Source organism: Palaemon carinicauda, chromosome 14 (genome assembly GCF_036898095.1).
Source record: "Palaemon carinicauda isolate YSFRI2023 chromosome 14, ASM3689809v2, whole genome shotgun sequence".
Taxonomy (NCBI): domain Eukaryota; kingdom Metazoa; phylum Arthropoda; class Malacostraca; order Decapoda; family Palaemonidae; genus Palaemon; species Palaemon carinicauda.
In genome coordinates, this window is record NC_090738.1 from 92,728,796 (window position 1) to 92,736,295 (window position 7,500).

The window sequence follows — 7,500 nt, forward strand, 5'->3', positions numbered from 1 at the left end:
ACAAAGGGAAAAATGATTTAAGTGATTAGTTTCGATGTACTTTTGATCGACATAAAAAAAAGAAATATTGAAATACCACAACTACTAGAGAAAAAAAGGAAAAACAAAATTTATATTAAAGTAAAAGAAGGGGAAAAAAAGAAGGAAAGGTAAGGTGTGATGGGCGTGTCAAAGTGTTGTGGTAAATAAAGATTATTCAATTTTGCAGAGGAAATTGGCAACCGGGGATGGCTGATTGTCTCTTATTTTCCCCCGAAAGGATTTCTGCAAATTAGGTTTAAGCAATTTTTCTGAGGCGAAGGTATTTGCTGATAAGAAAAAAGAACACCAATATGCGTTTTTTATTTGAAAACTGATTTATATAAAACACAACTACACACGCCTATGCACATACACACACACGCGTGCTATGACACACATGTATGTATATATATATATATATATATATATATATATATATATATATATATATATATATATATATATATATATATATTTATATATATATATATATATATATATATATATATATATATATATATATATATATATATAGAGAGAGGTGTGTGTTTGTATATATATATATATATATATATATATATATATATCTATATATATGTACATACATATATATATATATATATATATATATATATATATATATATATATATATATTTATATATATAAATATATACTGTATATATATATATATATATATATATATATATATATATATATATATATATATATATATAGAAGGTTACAGTAACTATATAGATGAGTAGATATCATATATATATATATATATATATATATATATATATATATATATATATATATATATATATATATATATATATATATATATATATATATCACTAACACTTGTGATCTTAATCAATGTAAATATCCACCACGGTGGCATTTAGTACCAAATTCTATCTTGGGAATATATATCCACAGGAATTCATTACTGGTAATAGATTCAGGCTGCACAGAGATTCGAACCGCTGCCTATTCAGCCAAAATCAATTAGACAGGAATATGTTCGGTGACTTGTCTTAAGCGGGGTTTACACGGCCGAGCAGCTCGTCGAGCCCGGTTGTCGAACCTACTTGTAGAACGGCTCGAAGAGCTTTCAGACAGTACATCGAGCCTCAGTGTGCCTCGTGCTAAAACAACGTCAACATGTCTCTCGACCAGGACGATTTGATAGCCATTGCTTTAGCAGTGGCACTAAGAAGGAAAAAAAAAGATCAAAAGAGAGAAGTTTTCATATACCAACTTGCTTGTTGCTTTAAAATTAGAGCCTGATGACTGGCGCAATTATTTGCGTATGGATGGAGACACGTAGGCCTACATTGATCTACCAAATCGTGTGAGCCCTTTCATTACTATGAGGAAGGCCATAACTCCACATGAAAGACTGAGTGTCCGCTATTCCTTTGTTTCTGGCTACTTTATTGGAATAGTCTATTGATTTAACTTTCCATAAAGCTGGATGAGCTCGATATGCATGTATGAAATCAAGTACGACTTCCTTCTCATTCTTACTTGCATTAATGGCAGCAATTATGCATTTCTTTGATGATGTTTCCTCTAGCAGGTTTGAATAACAACTGAGGTTCGATGCTCGACACCCATTCACACGTTCACACCGCTCGTCAAACAATGTAGCTCCGCCCACAAAAGTCAAGATGAGCCTGACTTTCATCGAGCCGCTCGACGAGCGCGCTCGACAACCAAATAGCCCGTTTACACGCTCGAACATCAATTCAAACACAGGGTTGTCGAGCCAGGCTCGACGAGCTGCTCGCCCGTGTAAACCCCGCTTAAGACTTACAACTCTTTTGATATCTCAGTTGGTAGAGTCATCGCAGGAATGGTTTCGGCTGAATAGGGAGGGGTTCGAGTCTCTGCACAGCCTGAATCTATTACCATAAATGAATTTCAGTGGATATATATTTCTAAAATGGAATTCGTTAGTAAATGTCATTGTGGTTGATGTCTATATATATATATATATATATATATATATATATATATATATATATATATATATATATATATATATATATATATATATATATATATATAAATGTGTGTGTGTGTGTGTGTATGCAGCTGTGTATTACTTATAGTAGATCCAATTATTCTTACATTAGTAGTAATCATTATTTTTCTGATAATCATTCGTACGTTTACAATACAAATTCTATTAAAATATATTCATATTTTCAAAGGAAAATTAGCTAAACCATTGACTCTTAACTAATACCATAAGGATATAGACATATAGAAGTGGAAAACAGAATGATGATGATTTGGCTTTTGACCAAGCTGAATTATTTTCTGAAGCAATTTCAGTGATTTACTCGAACACCAAATGAAGAACGTTTACCTAAAAAACTTTTGTCTTTTGTGAACATAAACGGCTGAGCGTTCGTTTTAAATAAACAGCTTCCCTGATTAAAAAGCGTTCGTCATAGGTGACAGGCTATAAAAACTGAGAGAGAGAGAGAGAGAGAGAGAGAGAGAGAGAGAGAGAGAGAGAGAGAGAGAGAGAGAGAGAGAGAGATACTACATACAAAAGGAAAAAACAATTTACTGAATAGTATCGATGTGCTTGTTTTAGACTTAAAAACTGATTGAAACCCCACAACGATTATATAAAGACGAAAAAGCCCAAAAAGAGGAAAATGAGGTAAAAAAGAAAAGAAAAAGGAAATAAATGTAAGGTGTGATGGGCATATCAAAGTGTTCTGGCCAATGAATATGATTTCCATGTTGCAAAGGAAATTGGCATCTGAGGAAACAAATGGCTGGTAGTCTCTTATTCACCACCCCCCCCCCCCACCCCCCATCCAAAGAAGAATTTCTGAAAATTGAGTTTAAGCAGTTTCTCTGCAGATAAGACAAGGTGGCGCCAGTTCACAGTCTTTATTCGAAAACTTATTCATATAAAAAATTCCATACACTTGTCTTTACACATACACACACGCAAACTCACCCGCACTCACACACACACACACACACACACACACATATATATATATATATATATATATATATATATATATATATATATATGTATATATATATATATATATATATATATATATATATATATATATATATATATATATGTTTATATATATATTTATATATATATATATATATATATATATATATATATATATATATATATATATATGTGTGTGTGTGTGTGTGTGTGTCTGTATCCGTGTGTGCATGTTTATGCTCACGTGTGTGTGTCTGTTAGCGTGTTACTTTGTGTGTGCGGATAGAAACATTTAACTAATTCGTCTAATATACAATAACTTGGAAAAAAACAGTAGTATCTGCCACCATATCTTGAAGGGTGAATCATGAACCAGCTACCCGATGAGATAAGACCGCTAGAGAGTTATTAGTCTTTTGACTGGCTAGACTACTACATTTGATCCTTCTCTCTAGTTACGGTTAATTCTCCCTTTGCCTACACATACACCAAATAGTCTGGCCTATTCTTTACATATCCTCCTCTGTCCTCATACACCTAACTACACTGACATCACCAAACAAGTCTTCTCTCAAGGGGATAGCTACTGCACTGTAATTGCTGATGCATTATCACGCAACCCCGTGTCATCTTATACGGAGCCATTAGTTGAATTAATAGATATATCAACATCCATGACTATTGTTAAAACTGTATATGAACAAGAAGATCTGGGCTGGAGCTCTGAATTATTACAGACTGAGTAAAGAAAAGATCAGAAATTAGAAAAAATCAAAAATGTTTTGGAAGGAAATCGTAAGGAAAAGGAATATATAAAGTATACGCAGCAGAATTATATAATCATGGACAATATTTTGTGTAGATCTGTGACAAGGAGAACCCGCTATACACCACATGTGACTAACGACCAGGTAGTAGTACCAATCTCACTTATATCCACTGTCCTGAATTGGTTGCATGCAAATCCATTGCATGGACCCCCATGGTTCTCCATAATGTCACAGAAAGCCAAATCATTGTTTTATTGGCATACGATGCTTACAGATATATATATATATATATAAAAAAAACATAGCTAATTGTCGCACTTGTCAGGAAAACAAAGGGCACACGAAAACACCTGTCAGCCTAGGGGTGTATCCCGTGCCCAATCAACCCTTTGAAAGGACACATTTATATTTATTAACAAGATTTTACGAGTCAGACAGAGGAAATAAGCACCTCTTAGTAATTGTAGATGCTCTGACTCGATATACAGAACTGATAGCGCTTAAAACTAAAACTGCGATTGAATGCGCTAGGAAGTTTTACGAGTGTTACATTTGTAAACATGGAATTCCACACATAATAATCTCAGACTCGGGTGGAGAATTTAATAATCATTTCCTTAACTCATTGTGTGAATTCCTTAGCATAAAGAAAATCAATACCATGATCTATCACCAGATTCGAATGGGCTAGTGGAAAGAGCGAATAGGAAGGTTTTAAACATTAAGATTAACACTAGGGGGATCACACCCCAACTGGGATATTGCAATACGTGGGGTACTAAGTACTCTGAATCACTCATAGCATGTATCAATTAAAATGTCGCCGCCCGAGGCATTGTATGGTACCCCAGTTTGAACGCCTTTCCATATATTAACTCCTACAACTAATTTATCAAATCATTTAAAAAAATGTATAAATGCAAGCAAAAGTTGTTTTGATATCCTTAGAAAGAATTTAGAAGAGTCACAAATCATAATGAAAAGGATTCATGATAAAATAGCGAAGCCAACTAAAACATATACCGTGGGTGATAATGTATACATACAGGTAAATGTACGTAAAGGACTCAACTACAAACTGACACCTAAGTTTGAAGGCCCATTTAACATTTTGGAAACATTACCGGCCAATAGATTTAGAGTTCAAAACGTATCCAAACCCACCGATGAAAGAATTGTACCATTGGCTCACATAAGAAATTAAAATAAGAGAGAAGGAAGTGAGGTATTTTTTTTTTATCTGTGAAACTTATATTTGTATGTTAATTTTTTTTTTCTTCTTAATACAGGAGTAATTACATATATTTTTTTTCATAGCAGGCTTCCAAGATGAAGTTTTTATTGTTAGGAGCGATATTGTTCGCTCAGACATATTTCTCGTGTGGGAAGAGCTCTAAAACTAAAAGTATAGATTTTAAATATGGCTCTATAGTAGAGAGAACAGAAGACATTTTTATTACTGCAAGCAATATAGTTATAGAAGTACACATGCAAGCTATTTTTCTCCCCGAGAATGACGTCACTAGCTTAAAGAGCGATATTTTAAGGTCACTGATACCAATATGCTCCTTAGTGTTAATTATCGTAACACTGTCATTCCTATGAGTAAGTTTGCACATACATACATACATACATACAAACATACATACATACATACATAAATGTATCATAAATAGCTTCAATATAACGTTTCTAAAGTTTTTTTTTTTTTAACTTTTCATGTCTGCAGGGCTAGAAATTTCAGAAAAAATAGACTTTGTCTCTGTATTTTCATTTGTCAACTACGGTTTATCAAGATAATTCCATACATAAAAAAAGACATTCAAATTACAATTGCTAATTTAATCTTTAATTTTCTTGCTAAGGACGGAAGAAATTTTAGCAATGCTGCGTATTGATCATACAAAAATGACCCAAGTAGCTAATGTGCAAACCTCATGAAGCAGTTCCCATGTGCAGTGAGTGTGACACTATTTTAATGGAACGACATATTCTATACGCTTGTAAAGTTTTGTGAAGACAAATTTATCTCAAGAATTTAGTAAGAAAATTTTATCTGACCTTTCATCAAATTCTGAAGAGTATTTCTATTTTTAAGAAGCAAAAGTTTTATAGATAAGATCTGAATTTCTATTCATAACTGATTTCAATCTCATGATTTATTTTCTATCAATTATATTTATTTTATAATTTTCTATTTATTAAATTTAGATTTATTCGGCCTAACTCTTTAAGAGTCGAGCTTGATTCATTAAGGGTTTGAAGATCGCTCATAAACGGCAGAGACAAAAAAGATAGTAACAATGCCCTAACAGGACAATGCCCGAGAAGCTGACTATATATTCATATGAATAAGCGCCAAAGCTCTTTTTTTCCACCCAAGGTAGGACCAATGAGGGCCGGCAATGGCTGCTAATGACTCAGCAGGTACACCTATAGTCTCCCCAAAACTCCACATCCTTAGCTCACAACGATGGTGAGGTTGCAGAAACTATTGAGTTCCAGCGACCTCGGTCTCCCGTCCAGCATAACGCTAGGCAGGGAAGTTTCTAATAGACTGGTAAATCTCCACCTTTTGATAATAATAATAATAATAATAATAATAATAATAATAATAATAATAATAATAATAATGAGGAGCCTCAGATGGCTGCCTTTAGGAAGTTCGTTAATCCAGTTTTGCCTGTCCATTGACTTAACTCAAGTCATGGAATCTGTTTGTCGGAGGCTGAGACAGTAATCCGCCATAATTACTTTGCCCAAAGAGCTATTTTGGAGTTAATTTAATCATCCGTCCCCAAGGTCATAATTTCATTATAAGTCAAGGTATGTTTTTCTTTACTCATGTACAATCGTCTTTTCTTAAATCTCCGGCATCATCAAGAAACCGATCGCTTAAGGATCCCCTTTTCTGCAAGATCTAATCCTAAATAATTGTTTTAAATGTTCTTTTTGTAGCTAATACACATTTTTTAAGTTTATTATACACCAGCTGTCATGATTACTATATATATATATATATATATATATATATATATATATATATATATATATATATATATATATATATATATATATATATATACATATATATATATATATATATATATATATATATATATATATATATATATATTTATATATATATGTGTGTGTATATATATATATATATATATATATATATATATATATATATATATATATATATATATATATATATATATATGTGTGTGTGTGTGTGTGTGTGTGTGTGTAAGTGTAGGTTTGCATATCTGTGTACAGTATATATACATATAGATTTATACATACATATGCATATTGATGTATAAACTTTCTATACCATTTTTTTAGGAACAGAAATCTTATTTAAAATCTTTCATTGCATAAAGGAAAAATAATTAGGAAATCTCCTTCGGTAACCATAAGCCTTTTTATCGGAAATTGTTTTTAATTTTTTTCTATGGCAATGGCAATATTACCGTTGGGTTTAAAATCATCATTCAACGTTTGCATTGAGATTTTTCAATCAAGCAAATGATTCATGATGGTTATACCGCTGGAATAAGTTTTAGTTTCTCCGTATCAGGAGGATAGTCGTGATTATAATCTTATATTGTGATTAGTAGCTGCAATATTATCTCTTCTAGGTATGCAGATCAATTTTATGATCTTAATCCAGAAATGTCGTGAGATCAAATTCGATTATG